Source organism: Oncorhynchus mykiss, chromosome 7, assembly GCF_013265735.2.
Source record: "Oncorhynchus mykiss isolate Arlee chromosome 7, USDA_OmykA_1.1, whole genome shotgun sequence".
Classification (NCBI taxonomy): domain Eukaryota; kingdom Metazoa; phylum Chordata; class Actinopteri; order Salmoniformes; family Salmonidae; genus Oncorhynchus; species Oncorhynchus mykiss.
The window spans coordinates 35,109,615-35,125,151 of record NC_048571.1 but is presented as its reverse complement, the minus strand read 5'-3'; the positions used below and the strand labels follow the sequence as shown (position 1 = coordinate 35,125,151).

Genomic DNA, 15,537 nt, shown 5'->3' with positions numbered 1-15,537 from the left:
TGTAACAGCCTCAACACTCAGAGAGATGTAATGGTTTTATACTGTATCAGTCTCAGAGGGATGTAATGGTTTATACTGTATCAGTCTCAACACTCAGAGAGATGTAATGGTTTCATACTGTATCAGTCTCAGAGAGATGTAATGGTTTATACTGTATCAGTCTCAACACTCAGAGAGATGTAATGGTTTCATACTGTATCAGTCTCAGAGAGATGTAATGGTTTTATACTGTATCAGTCTCAACACTCAGAGAGATGTAATGGTTTTATACTGTATCAGTCTCAGAGAGATGTAATGGTTTATACTGTATCAGTCTCAGAGAGATGTAATGGTTTTATACTGTAACTGTCTCAGAGAGATGTAATGGTTTATACTGTATCAGTCTCAGAGAGATGTAATGGTTTATACTGTATCAGTCTCAGAGAGATGTAATGGTTTTATACTGTAACAGTCTCAACACTCAGAGAGATGTAATGGTTTATACTGTAACAGTCTCAACACTCAGAGAGATGTAATGGTTTTATACTGTATCAGTCTCAGAGAGATATAATGGTTTATACTGTATCAGTCTCAACACTCAGAGAGATGTAATGGTTTTATACTGTATCAGTCTCAGCACTCAGAGAGATGTAATGGTTTATACTGTATCAGTCTCAACACTCAGAGAGAAGTAATGGTTTTATACTGTATCAGTCTCAACACTCAGAGATATGTAATGGTTTATACTGTAACAGTCTCAACACTCAGAGAGATTTAATGGTTTTATACTGTATCAGTCTCAGAGAGATGTAATGGTTTATACTGTATCAGTCTCAGAGGGATGTAATGGTTTTATACTGTATCAGTCTCAACAGTCAGAGAGATGTAATGGTTTATACTGTAACAATGTCAACACTCAGAGAGATGGAATGGTTTTATACTGTAACAGTCTCAGAGAGATGTAATGGTTTATACTGTATCAGTCTCAGAGAGATGTAATGGTTTATACTGTATCAGTCTCAGGGAGATGTAATGGTTTTATACTGTAGCAGTCTCAACACTCAGAGAGATGTAATGGTTTATACTGTAACAGTCTCAACACTCAGAGAGATGCATTGGTTTCATACTGTATCAGCCTCAACACTCAGAGAGATGTAATGGTTTTATACTGTAACAGTATCAGAGAGTTGCAATGGTTTCATACTGTATCAGTCTCAGAGGGATGTAATGGTTTCATACTGTATCAGTCTCAACACTCAGAGAGATGTAATGGTTTTATACTGTATCAGTCTCAGAGAGATGTAATGGTTTATACTGTATCAGTCTCAACACTCAGAGAGATGTAATGATTTTATACTGTATCAGTCTCAGAGAGATGTAATGGTTTTATACTGTATCAGTCTCAACACTCAGAGAGATGTAATGGTTGTATACTGTATCAGTCTCAACACCCAGAGAGATGTAATGGTTTTATACTGTATCAGTCTCAACACTCAGAGAGATGTAATGGTTTTATACTGTATCAGTCTCAACACTCAGAGAGATGTAATGGTTTTATACTGTAACAGTCTCAACACTCAGAGAGATGTAATGGTTTTATACTGTATCAGTCTCAACACTCAGAGAGATGTAATGGTTTATACTGTAACAGTCTCAACACTCAGAGAGATGTAATGGTTTTATACTGTATCAGTCTCAGAGAGATGTAATGGTTTATACTGTATCAGTCTCAACACTCAGAGAGATGTAATGGTTTTATACTGTAACAGCCTCAACACTCAGAGAGATGTAATGGTTTTATACTGTATCAGTCTCAGAGGGATGTAATGGTTTATACTGTATCAGTCTCAACACTCAGAGAGATGTAATGGTTTTATACTGTATCAGTCTCAGAGAGATGTAATGGTTTATACTGTATCAGTCTCAACACTCAGAGAGATGTAATGGTTTTATACTGTATCAGTCTCAGAGAGATGTAATGGTTTATACTGTATCAGTCTCAACACTCAGAGAGATGTAATGGTTTTATACTGTATCAGTCTCAGAGAGATGTAATGGTTTATACTGTATCAGTCTCAACACTCAGAGAGATGTAATGGTTTATACTGTAACAGTCTCAACACTCAGAGAGATGTAATGGTTTATACTGTATCAGTCTCAGAGAGATGTAATGGTTTTATACTGTAACAGTCTCAACACTCAGAGAGATGTAATGGTTTTATACTGTATCAGTCTCAGAGGGATGTAATGGTTTATACTGTATAAGTCTCAACACTCAGAGAGATGTAATGGTTTTATACTGTAACAGCCTCAACACTCAGAGAGATGTAATGGTTTTATACTGTATCAGTCTCAGAGGGATGTAATGGTTTATACTGTATCAGTCTCAACACTCAGAGAGATGTAATGGTTTTATACTGTATCAGTCTCAGAGAGATGTAATGGTTTATACTGTATAAGTCTCAACACTCAGAGAGATGTAATGGTTTTATACTGTATCAGTCTCAACACCCAGAGAGATGTAATGGTTTTATACTGTATCAGTCTCAACACTCAGAGAGATGTAATGGTTTTATACTGTATCAGTCTCAACACTCAGAGAGATGTAATGGTTTTATACTGTATCAGTCTCAGAGAGATGTAATGGTTTATACTGTTTCAGTCTCAACACTCAGAGAGATGTAATGGTTTTATACTGTAACAGTCTCAACACTCAGAGAGATGTAATGGTTTATACTGTATCAGTCTCAGAGAGATGTAATGGTTTTATACTGTAACAGTCTCAACACTCAGAGAGATGTAATGGTTTTATACTGTATCAGTCTCAGAGGGATGTAATGGTTTATACTGTATAAGTCTCAACACTCAGAGAGATGTAATGGTTTTATACTGTAACAGCCTCAACACTCAGAGAGATGTAATGGTTTTATACTGTATCAGTCTCAGAGGGATGTAATGGTTTATACTGTATCAGTCTCAACACTCAGAGAGATGTAATGGTTTTATACTGTATCAGTCTCAGAGAGATGTAATGGTTTATACTGTATCAGTCTCAACACTCAGAGAGATGTAATGGTTTTATACTGTAACAGTCTCAGAGAGATGTAATGGTTTTATACTGTAACAGTCTCAGAGAGATGTAATGGTTTATACTGTATCAGTCTCAACACTCAGAGGGATGTAATGGTTTTATACTGTATCAGTCTCAGAGAGATGTAATGGTTTATACTGTATCAGTCTCAACACTCAGAGAGATGTAATGGTTTTATACTGTATCAGTCTCAGAGAGATGTAATGGTTTATACTGTATCAGTCTCAACACTCAGAGAGATGTAATGGTTTTATACTGTATCAGTCTCAGAGGGATGTAATGGTTTATACTGTATCAGTCTCAACACTCAGAGAGATGTAATGGTTTATACTGTATCAGTCTCAGAGAGATGTAATGGTTTATACTGTATCAGTCTCAGAGAGATGTAATGGTTTATACTGTAACAATCTCAACACTCAGAGAGATGTAATGGTTTTATACTGTATCAGTCTCAGAGGGATGTAATGGTTTATACTGTATCAGTCTCAACACTCAGAGAGATGTAATGGTTTTATACTGTAACAGTCTCAACACTCAGAGAGATGTAATGGTTTATACTGTATCAGTCTCAGAGAGATGTATTGGTTTTATACTGTAACAGACTCAGAGAGATGTAATGGTTTATACTGTATCAGTCTCAGAGAGATGTAATGGTTTTATACTGTATCAGTCTCAGAGAGATGTAATGGTTTTATACTGTAACAGTCTCAACACTCAGAGAGATGTAATGGTTTTATACTGTATCAGTCTCAGAGAGATGTAATGGTTTATACTGTATCAGTCTCAGAGAGATGTAATGGTTTTATACTGTAACAGACTCAGAGAGATGTAATGGTTTTATACTGTATCAGTCTCAGAGGGATGTAATGGTTTATACTGTATCAGTCTCAACACTCAGAGAGATGTAATGGTTTTATACTGTATCAGTCTCAGAGAGATGTAATGGTTTTATACTGTATCAGTCTCAGAGGGATGTAATGGTTTTATACTGTATCAGTCTCAACACTCAGAGAGATGTAATGGTTTTATACTGTATCAGTCTCAGAGAGATGTAATGGTTTTATACTGTATCAGTCTCAAAAAGATGTAACGGTTTTACACTCTAACAGACTCAGAGAGATGTAATGGTTTATACTGTAACAGTCTCAACACTCAGAGAGATGTAATGGTTCATACTGTATCTCTCTGAGGGATGTAATGGTTTCATACTGTATCAGTCTCAACACTCAGAGAGATGTAATGGTTTATACTGTATCAGTCTCAGAGGGATGTAATGGTTTATACTGTATCAGTCTCAGAGGGATGTAATGGTTTTATACTGTATCAGTCTCAACACTCAGAGAGATGTAATGGTTTATACTGTAACAGTCTCAACACTCAGAGAGATGTAATGGTTTATACTGTATCAGTCTCAACACTCAGAGAGATGTAATGGTTTTATACTGTATCAGTCTCAACACTCAGAGAGATGTAATGGTTTTATACTGTAACAGTATCAGAGAGATGCAATGGTTTCATACTGTATCAGTCTCAGAGAGATATAATGGTTTCATACTGTATCAGTCTCAACACTCAGAGAGATGTAATGGTTATATACTGTATCAGTCTCAGAGAGATGTAATGGTTTATACTGTATCAGTCTCAACACTCAGAGAGATGTAATGATTTTATACTGTATCAGTCTCAGAGAGATGTAATGGTTTATACTGTAACAGTCTCAACACTCAGAGAGATGTAATGGTTGTATACTGTATCAGTCTCAACACCCAGAGAGATGTAATGGTTTTATACTGTATCAATCTCAACACCCAGAGAGATGTAATGGTTTTATACTGTATCAGTCTCAACACTCAGAGAGATGTAATGGTTTTATACTGTAACAGTCTCAACACTCAGAGAGATGTAATGGTTTATACTGTATCAGTCTCAACACTCAGAGAGATGTAATGGTTTTATACTGTATCAGTCTCAGAGAGATGTAATGGTTTATACTGTATCAGTCTCAGAGAGATGTAATGGTTTTATACTGTAACTGTCTCAGAGAGATGTAATGGTTTATACTGTATCAGTCTCAGAGAGATGTAATGGTTTATACTGTATCAGTCTCAGAGAGATGTAATGGTTTTATACTGTAACAGTCTCAACACTCAGAGAGATGTAATGGTTTTATACTGTAACAGTCTCAACACTCAGAGAGATGTAATGGTTTATACTGTAACAGTCTCAACACTCAGAGAGATGTAATGGTTTTATACTGTATCAGTCTCAGAGAGATATAATGGTTTATACTGTATCAGTCTCAACACTCAGAGAGATGTAATGGTTTTATACTGTATCAGTCTCAACACTCAGAGAGATGTAATGGTTTATACTGTATCAGTCTCAACACTCAGAGAGATGTAATGGTTTTATACTGTATCAGTCTCAACACTCAGAGATATGTAATGGTTTATACTGTAAAAGTCTCAACACTCAGAGAGATTTAATGGTTTTATACTGTATCAGTCTCAGAGAGATGTAATGGTTTATACTGTATCAGTCTCAGAGGGATGTAATGGTTTTATACTGTAACAGTCTCAACACTCAGAGAGATGTAATGGTTTTATACTGTAACATTCTCAGAGAGATGTAATGGTTTATACTGTATCAGTCTCAACACTCAGAGAGATGTAATGGTTTCATACTGTATCAGTCTCAGAGAGATGTAATGGTTTTATACTGTATCAGTCTCAACACTCAGAGAGATGTAATGGTTTTATACTGTATCAGTCTCAGAGAGATGTAATGGTTTATACTGTATCAGTCTCAGAGAGATGTAATGGTTTTATACTGTAACTGTCTCAGAGAGATGTAATGGTTTATACTGTATCAGTCTCAGAGAGATGTAATGGTTTATACTGTATCAGTCTCAGAGAGATGTAATGGTTTTATACTGTAACAGTCTCAACACTCAGAGAGATGTAATGGTTTATACTGTAACAGTCTCAACACTCAGAGAGATGTAATGGTTTTATACTGTATCAGTCTCAGAGCGATATAATGGTTTATACTGTATCAGTCTCAACACTCAGAGAGATGTAATGGTTTTATACTGTATCAGTCTCAACACTCAGAGAGATGTAATGGTTTATACTGTATCAGTCTCAACACTCAGAGAGAAGTAATGGTTTTATACTGTATCAGTCTCAACACTCAGAGATATGTAATGGTTTATACTGTAACAGTCTCAACACTCAGAGAGATTTAATGGTTTTATACTGTATCAGTCTCAGAGAGATGTAATGGTTTATACTGTATCAGTCTCAGAGAGATGTAATGGTTTATACTGTATCAGTCTCAGAGAGATGTAATGGTTTTATACTGTAACAGTCTCAACACTCAGAGAGATGTAATGGTTTATACTGTAACAGTCTCAACACTCAGAGAGATGTAATGGTTTTATACTGTATCAGTCTCAGAGCGATATAATGGTTTATACTGTATCAGTCTCAACACTCAGAGAGATGTAATGGTTTTATACTGTATCAGTCTCAACACTCAGAGAGATGTAATGGTTTATACTGTATCAGTCTCAACACTCAGAGAGAAGTAATGGTTTTATACTGTATCAGTCTCAACACTCAGAGATATGTAATGGTTTATACTGTAACAGTCTCAACACTCAGAGAGATTTAATGGTTTTATACTGTATCAGTCTCAGAGAGATGTAATGGTTTATACTGTATCAGTCTCAGAGGGATGTAATGGTTTTATACTGTATCAGTCTCAACAGTCAGAGAGATGTAATGGTTTATACTGTAACAATGTCAACACTCAGAGAGATGGAATGGTTTTATACTGTAACAGTCTCAGAGAGATGTAATGGTTTATACTGTATCAGTCTCAGAGAGATGTAATGGTTTATACTGTATCAGTCTCAGGGAGATGTAATGGTTTTATACTGTAGCAGTCTCAACACTCAGAGAGATGTAATGGTTTATACTGTAACAGTCTCAACACTCAGAGAGATGCATTGGTTTCATACTGTATCAGCCTCAACACTCAGAGAGATGTAATGGTTTTATACTGTAACAGTATCAGAGAGTTGCAATGGTTTCATACTGTATCAGTCTCAGAGGGATGTAATGGTTTCATACTGTATCAGTCTCAACACTCAGAGAGATGTAATGGTTTTATACTGTATCAGTCTCAGAGAGATGTAATGGTTTATACTGTATCAGTCTCAACACTCAGAGAGATGTAATGATTTTATACTGTATCAGTCTCAGAGAGATGTAATGGTTTTATACTGTATCAGTCTCAACACTCAGAGAGATGTAATGGTTGTATACTGTATCAGTCTCAACACCCAGAGAGATGTAATGGTTTTATACTGTATCAGTCTCAACACTCAGAGAGATGTAATGGTTTTATACTGTATCAGTCTCAACACTCAGAGAGATGTAATGGTTTTATACTGTAACAGTCTCAACACTCAGAGAGATGTAATGGTTTTATACTGTATCAGTCTCAACACTCAGAGAGATGTAATGGTTTATACTGTAACAGTCTCAACACTCAGAGAGATGTAATGGTTTTATACTGTATCAGTCTCAGAGAGATGTAATGGTTTATACTGTATCAGTCTCAACACTCAGAGAGATGTAATGGTTTTATACTGTAACAGCCTCAACACTCAGAGAGATGTAATGGTTTTATACTGTATCAGTCTCAGAGGGATGTAATGGTTTATACTGTATCAGTCTCAACACTCAGAGAGATGTAATGGTTTTATACTGTATCAGTCTCAGAGAGATGTAATGGTTTATACTGTATCAGTCTCAACACTCAGAGAGATGTAATGGTTTTATACTGTATCAGTCTCAGAGAGATGTAATGGTTTATACTGTATCAGTCTCAACACTCAGAGAGATGTAATGGTTTTATACTGTATCAGTCTCAGAGAGATGTAATGGTTTATACTGTATCAGTCTCAACACTCAGAGAGATGTAATGGTTTATACTGTAACAGTCTCAACACTCAGAGAGATGTAATGGTTTATACTGTATCAGTCTCAGAGAGATGTAATGGTTTTATACTGTAACAGTCTCAACACTCAGAGAGATGTAATGGTTTTATACTGTATCAGTCTCAGAGGGATGTAATGGTTTATACTGTATAAGTCTCAACACTCAGAGAGATGTAATGGTTTTATACTGTAACAGCCTCAACACTCAGAGAGATGTAATGGTTTTATACTGTATCAGTCTCAGAGGGATGTAATGGTTTATACTGTATCAGTCTCAACACTCAGAGAGATGTAATGGTTTTATACTGTATCAGTCTCAGAGAGATGTAATGGTTTATACTGTATCAGTCTCAACACTCAGAGAGATGTAATGGTTTATACTGTAACAGTCTCAACACTCAGAGAGATGTAATGGTTTATACTGTATCAGTCTCAGAGAGATGTAATGGTTTTATACTGTAACAGTCTCAACACTCAGAGAGATGTAATGGTTTTATACTGTATCAGTCTCAGAGGGATGTAATGGTTTATACTGTATAAGTCTCAACACTCAGAGAGATGTAATGGTTTTATACTGTAACAGCCTCAACACTCAGAGAGATGTAATGGTTTTATACTGTATCAGTCTCAGAGGGATGTCATGGTTTATACTGTATCAGTCTCAACACTCAGAGAGATGTAATGGTTTTATACTGTATCAGTCTCAGAGAGATGTAATGGTTTATACTGTATAAGTCTCAACACTCAGAGAGATGTAATGGTTTTATACTGTATCAGTCTCAACACCCAGAGAGATGTAATGGTTTTATACTGTATCAGTCTCAACACTCAGAGAGATGTAATGGTTTTATACTGTATCAGTCTCAACACTCAGAGAGATGTAATGGTTTTATACTGTATCAGTCTCAGAGAGATGTAATGGTTTATACTGTATCAGTCTCAACACTCAGAGAGATGTAATGGTTTTATACTGTAACAGTCTCAACACTCAGAGAGATGTAATGGTTTATACTGTATCAGTCTCAGAGAGATGTAATGGTTTTATACTGTAACAGTCTCAACACTCAGAGAGATGTAATGGTTTTATACTGTATCAGTCTCAGAGGGATGTAATGGTTTATACTGTATAAGTCTCAACACTCAGAGAGATGTAATGGTTTTATACTGTAACAGCCTCAACACTCAGAGAGATGTAATGGTTTTATACTGTATCAGTCTCAGAGGGATGTAATGGTTTATACTGTATCAGTCTCAACACTCAGAGAGATGTAATGGTTTTATACTGTATCAGTCTCAGAGAGATGTAATGGTTTATACTGTATCAGTCTCAACACTCAGAGAGATGTAATGGTTTTATACTGTAACAGTCTCAGAGAGATGTAATGGTTTTATACTGTAACAGTCTCAGAGAGATGTAATGGTTTATACTGTATCAGTCTCAACACTCAGAGGGATGTAATGGTTTTATACTGTATCAGTCTCAGAGAGATGTAATGGTTTATACTGTATCAGTCTCAACACTCAGAGAGATGTAATGGTTTTATACTGTATCAGTCTCAGAGAGATGTAATGGTTTATACTGTATCAGTCTCAACACTCAGAGAGATGTAATGGTTTTATACTGTATCAGTCTCAGAGGGATGTAATGGTTTATACTGTATCAGTCTCAACACTCAGAGAGATGTAATGGTTTATACTGTATCAGTCTCAGAGAGATGTAATGGTTTATACTGTATCAGTCTCAGAGAGATGTAATGGTTTATACTGTAACAATCTCAACACTCAGAGAGATGTAATGGTTTTATACTGTATCAGTCTCAGAGGGATGTAATGGTTTATACTGTATCAGTCTCAACACTCAGAGAGATGTAATGGTTTTATACTGTAACAGTCTCAACACTCAGAGAGATGTAATGGTTTATACTGTATCAGTCTCAGAGAGATGTATTGGTTTTATACTGTAACAGACTCAGAGAGATGTAATGGTTTATACTGTATCAGTCTCAGAGAGATGTAATGGTTTTATACTGTATCAGTCTCAGAGAGATGTAATGGTTTTATACTGTAACAGTCTCAACACTCAGAGAGATGTAATGGTTTTATACTGTATCAGTCTCAGAGAGATGTAATGGTTTATACTGTATCAGTCTCAGAGAGATGTAATGGTTTTATACTGTAACAGACTCAGAGAGATGTAATGGTTTTATACTGTATCAGTCTCAGAGGGATGTAATGGTTTATACTGTATCAGTCTCAACACTCAGAGAGATGTAATGGTTTTATACTGTAACAGACTCAGAGAGATGTAATGGTTTATACTGTATCAGTCTCAACACTCAGAGAGATGTAATGGTTTTATACTGTAACAGACTCAGAGAGATGTAATGGTTTATACTGTAACAGTCTCAACACTCAGAGAGATGTAATGGTTTTATACTGTAACAGACTCAGAGAGATGTAATGGTTTATACTGTATCAGTCTCAACACTCAGAGAGATGTAATGGTTTTATACTGTAACAGACTCAGAGAGATGTAATGGTTTATACTGTATCAGTCTCAACACTCAGAGAGATGTAATGGTTTTATACTGTAACAGACTCAGAGAGATGTAATGGTTTATACTGTATCAGTCTCAACACTCAGAGAGATGTAATGGTTTTATACTGTAACAGACTCAGAGAGATGTAATGGTTTTATACTGTATCAGTCTCAACACTCAGAGAGATGTAATGGTTTTATACTGTAACAGCCTCAACACTCAGAGAGATGTAATGGTTTTATACTGTATCAGTCTCAGAGGGATGTAATGGTTTATACTGTATCAGTCTCAACACTCAGAGAGATGTAATGGTTTTATACTGTATCAGTCTCAGAGAGATGTAATGGTTTATACTGTATCAGTCTCAACACTCAGAGAGATGTAATGGTTTATACTGTAACAGTCTCAACACTCAGAGAGATGTAATGGTTTATACTGTATCAGTCTCAGAGAGATGTAATGGTTTTATACTGTAACAGTCTCAACACTCAGAGAGATGTAATGGTTTTATACTGTATCAGTCTCAGAGGGATGTAATGGTTTATACTGTATAAGTCTCAACACTCAGAGAGATGTAATGGTTTTATACTGTAACAGCCTCAACACTCAGAGAGATGTAATGGTTTTATACTGTATCAGTCTCAGAGGGATGTCATGGTTTATACTGTATCAGTCTCAACACTCAGAGAGATGTAATGGTTTTATACTGTATCAGTCTCAGAGAGATGTAATGGTTTATACTGTATAAGTCTCAACACTCAGAGAGATGTAATGGTTTTATACTGTATCAGTCTCAACACCCAGAGAGATGTAATGGTTTTATACTGTATCAGTCTCAACACTCAGAGAGATGTAATGGTTTTATACTGTATCAGTCTCAACACTCAGAGAGATGTAATGGTTTTATACTGTATCAGTCTCAGAGAGATGTAATGGTTTATACTGTATCAGTCTCAACACTCAGAGAGATGTAATGGTTTTATACTGTAACAGTCTCAACACTCAGAGAGATGTAATGGTTTATACTGTATCAGTCTCAGAGAGATGTAATGGTTTTATACTGTAACAGTCTCAACACTCAGAGAGATGTAATGGTTTTATACTGTATCAGTCTCAGAGGGATGTAATGGTTTATACTGTATAAGTCTCAACACTCAGAGAGATGTAATGGTTTTATACTGTAACAGCCTCAACACTCAGAGAGATGTAATGGTTTTATACTGTATCAGTCTCAGAGGGATGTAATGGTTTATACTGTATCAGTCTCAACACTCAGAGAGATGTAATGGTTTTATACTGTATCAGTCTCAGAGAGATGTAATGGTTTATACTGTATCAGTCTCAACACTCAGAGAGATGTAATGGTTTTATACTGTAACAGTCTCAGAGAGATGTAATGGTTTTATACTGTAACAGTCTCAGAGAGATGTAATGGTTTATACTGTATCAGTCTCAACACTCAGAGGGATGTAATGGTTTTATACTGTATCAGTCTCAGAGAGATGTAATGGTTTATACTGTATCAGTCTCAACACTCAGAGAGATGTAATGGTTTTATACTGTATCAGTCTCAGAGAGATGTAATGGTTTATACTGTATCAGTCTCAACACTCAGAGAGATGTAATGGTTTTATACTGTATCAGTCTCAGAGGGATGTAATGGTTTATACTGTATCAGTCTCAACACTCAGAGAGATGTAATGGTTTATACTGTATCAGTCTCAGAGAGATGTAATGGTTTATACTGTATCAGTCTCAGAGAGATGTAATGGTTTATACTGTAACAATCTCAACACTCAGAGAGATGTAATGGTTTTATACTGTATCAGTCTCAGAGGGATGTAATGGTTTATACTGTATCAGTCTCAACACTCAGAGAGATGTAATGGTTTTATACTGTAACAGTCTCAACACTCAGAGAGATGTAATGGTTTATACTGTATCAGTCTCAGAGAGATGTATTGGTTTTATACTGTAACAGACTCAGAGAGATGTAATGGTTTATACTGTATCAGTCTCAGAGAGATGTAATGGTTTTATACTGTATCAGTCTCAGAGAGATGTAATGGTTTTATACTGTAACAGTCTCAACACTCAGAGAGATGTAATGGTTTTATACTGTATCAGTCTCAGAGAGATGTAATGGTTTATACTGTATCAGTCTCAGAGAGATGTAATGGTTTTATACTGTAACAGACTCAGAGAGATGTAATGGTTTTATACTGTATCAGTCTCAGAGGGATGTAATGGTTTATACTGTATCAGTCTCAACACTCAGAGAGATGTAATGGTTTTATACTGTATCAGTCTCAGAGAGATGTAATGGTTTTATACTGTATCAGTCTCAGAGGGATGTAATGGTTTTATACTGTATCAGTCTCAACACTCAGAGAGATGTAATGGTTTTATACTGTATCAGTCTCAGAGAGATGTAATGGTTTTATACTGTATCAGTCTCAGAGAGATGTAACGGTTTTATACTGTAACAGACTCAGAGAGATGTAATGGTTTATACTGTAACAGTCTCAACACTCAGAGAGATGTAATGGTTCATAATGTATCTCTCTGAGGGATGTAATGGTTTCATACTGTATCAGTCTCAACACTCAGAGAGATGTAATGGTTTATACTGTATCAGTCTCAGAGGGATGTAATGGTTTATACTGTATCAGTCTCAGAGGGATGTAATGGTTTTATACTGTATCAGTCTCAACACTCAGAGAGATGTAATGGTTTATACTGTAACAGTCTCAACACTCAGAGAGATGTAATGGTTTATACTGTATCAGTCTCAACACTCAGAGAGATGTAATGGTTTTATACTGTATCAGTCTCAACACTCAGAGAGATGTAATGGTTTTATACTGTAACAGTATCAGAGAGATGCAATGGTTTCATACTGTATCAGTCTCAGAGGGATGTAATGGTTTCATACTGTATCAGTCTCAACACTCAGAGAGATGTAATGGTTATATACTGTATCAGTCTCAGAGAGATGTAATGGTTTATACTGTATCAGTCTCAACACTCAGAGAGATGTAATGATTTTATACTGTATCAGTCTCAGAGAGATGTAATGGTTTATACTGTAACAGTCTCAACACTCAGAGAGATGTAATGGTTGTATACTGTATCAGTCTCAACACCCAGAGAGATGTAATGGTTTTATACTGTATCAATCTCAACACCCAGAGAGATGTAATGGTTTTATACTGTATCAGTCTCAACACTCAGAGAGATGTAATGGTTTTATACTGTAACAGTCTCAACACTCAGAGAGATGTAATGGTTTATACTGTATCAGTCTCAGAGAGATGTAATGGTTTATACTGTATCAGTCTCAACAGTCAGAGAGATGTAATGGTTTTATACTGTATCAGTCTCAACACTCAGAGAGATGTAATGGTTATATACTGTATCAGTCTCAACACTCAGAGAGATGTAATGGTTTATACTGTAACAGCCTCAACACTCAGAGAGATGTAATGGTTTTATACTGTATCTGTCTCAGAGGGATGTAATGGTTTATACTGTATCAGTCTCAACACTCAGAGAGATGTAATGGTTTATACTGTAACAGACTCGGAGAGATGTAATGGTTTATACTGTATCAGTCTCAGAGAGATGTAATGGTTTATACTGTATCAGTCTCAACACTCAGAGAGATGTAATGGTTTATACTGTATCAGTCTCAACACTCAGAGAGATGTAATGGTTTATACTGTAACAGTCTCAACACTCAGAGAGATGTAATGGTTTTATACTGTAACAGACTCAGAGAGATGTAATGGTTTATACTGTATCAGTCTCAACACTCAGAGAGATGTAATGGTTTTATACTGTAACAGACTCAGAGAGATGTAATGGTTTATACTGTATCAGTCTCAACACTCAGAGAGATGTAATGGTTTTATACTGTAACAGACTCAGAGAGATGTAATGGTTTATACTGTAACAGTCTCAACACTCAGAGAGATGTAATGGTTTTATACTGTAACAGACTCAGAGAGATGTAATGGTTTATACTGTATCAGTCTCAACACTCAGAGAGATGTAATGGTTTTATACTGTAACAGACTCAGAGAGATGTAATGGTTTATACTGTATCAGTCTCAACACTCAGAGAGATGTAATGGTTTTATACTGTAACAGACTCAGAGAGATGTAATGGTTTATACTGTATCAGTCTCAACACTCAGAGAGATGTAATGGTTTTATACTGTAACAGACTCAGAGAGATGTAATGGTTTTATACTGTATCAGTCTCAACACTCAGAGAGATGTAATGGTTTTATACTGTATCAGTCTCAGAGAGATGTAATGGTTTATACTGTATCAGTCTCAACACTCAGAGAGATGTAATGGTTTATACTGTATCAGTCTCAGAGAGATGTAATGGTTTATACTGTATCAGTCTCAGAGAGATGTAATGGTTTATACTGTATCAGTCTCAACACTCAGAGAGATGTAATGGTTTTATACTGTAACAGACTCAGAGAGATGTAATGGTTTATACTGTATCAGTCTCAACACTCAGAGAGATGTAATGGTTTTATACTGTATCAGTCTCAGAGGGATGTAATGGTTTTATACTGTATCAGTCTCAACACTCAGAGAGATGTAATGGTTTTATACTGTATCAGTCTCAACACTCAGAGAGATGTAATGGTTTATACTGTAACAGTCTCAACACTCAGAGAGATGTAATGGTTTTATACTGTATCAGTCTCAGAGAGATGTAATTGTTTCATACTGTATCAGTCTCAACACCCAGAGAGATGTAATGGTTTTATACTGTATCAGTCTCAACACTCAGAGAGATGTAATGGTTTATACTGTATCAGTCTCAACACTCAGAGAGATGTAATGGTTTATACTGTATCAGTCTCAACACTCAGAGAGATGTAATGGTTTATAC

At 36.0% G+C, this 15,537-nt stretch overlaps 1 protein-coding gene across 1 annotated transcript in view; it reads left to right on the top strand.

Annotated features, from left to right (window-relative positions):
- The window catches only part of LOC118965352 (myb-like protein X), a 100,692-nt gene that overhangs the window by 74,947 nt on the left and 10,208 nt on the right, over positions 1 to 15,537 (top strand). The window lies entirely within an intron of this gene.